Below are 1,265 nucleotides of genomic sequence, written 5' to 3'. Positions count from 1 at the left end.
AATCACCAAGTCGAAGATGTTTCTATCTGCAACCCCATCATAAAACGTTTAGGTCTAGGAACTCTACCAACCATGTCATGGAAAGACAATTTTTCCTCTCCAGTGTATTTTTTTTTTACTTGTTAAAAAATATGCGAATAAAGAGTAGTAATTCATTTATTTATTGTTAAATCGTGATAAGTTTAAGAACTAGTTGAACTACTGTTGACACGATATAAGTTCATTACAGTATAAAAAAGTTATGTTTTTTATGGCATGACAAGGTTTGTCTTGTCGTTTTGTATTATTGTTTGTAATGTTTAATTGGTGAAATAAATTAAATGAATGATTGTTGCTTTCGAACAGTTTCTGTGCTGTGGTTTCATATCAAAACCTGTCAAAACAAACAAGCAGTACAGCACAGCACGGCACATGTGTCGCCTTCCTTCGACCTTTCATTTTGTTTGGCCAATCAGAACATGGTTGACGTCATTGAGCAAGCTGAGATAGTTGTGGCATATCGGCCACTTACCAGTGCTAGTTATTTGAAGGTGTTCTGTGTGTTCTATAGTGTTTTAGTATACTTTAACGGCTAAGATTGAGGACCTGGTGGCCTAGACACAATGTAGGCTTCTCTTTGGGCGACACCGTCGGACCTGGTGTTGGCCTAGACACATTGATATACTATACCGTTACGTAAAGTAGTTTTCTTGGCCTACCACCAGCCTACCGTCAAGCAATAAAAATCAACATTTGTGGAATTATTTTCCAAGAAATGATGGTTAAAAATTCTGGACACATAGATATACAGCATGTGATGGACAGACGAACCTAATGGTTGGCGGGGCAGCAGTGATGGACGGACGAACCTAGGGTTGGCGGGGGGACGGGAGTTCATCAAATTAATGATGTTTTGGAAAAATGGTCAGAAAATACAACATCTGATGGACAGTCCCGGGTAGGGGAGAACCTTAAAATTATGGACACAAATTTACAGCATAGCTTCATCAAATGGTGTTTGGGAAAATAATGGTTAGAAAATACAGCATCTGATGGACAGTCCCGGGTGGGACCTTAAAATTATGGATACATAAATTTACAGCATGTGATGGACTGACCATTATACACATATACAGCATGTGATGGAGGCATATATCTGATGGACAGTCCCGGGTGGGGGAGAACCTTAAAATTATGGACACATAAATTTACAGCATAGATTCATCAAAATGAGGTTTGGGAAAATAATGGTTAGAAAATACAGCATCTGATGGACATTCCCGGGT

The sequence above is a fragment of the Anneissia japonica genome, unplaced genomic scaffold (genome assembly GCF_011630105.1).
Source record: "Anneissia japonica isolate Jap-2015-1 unplaced genomic scaffold, ASM1163010v1 scaffold2576_len324117_cov159, whole genome shotgun sequence".
NCBI classification, from domain to species: Eukaryota; Metazoa; Echinodermata; class Crinoidea; order Comatulida; family Comatulidae; genus Anneissia; species Anneissia japonica.
Note: the sequence above shows the minus strand (reverse complement) of the source record.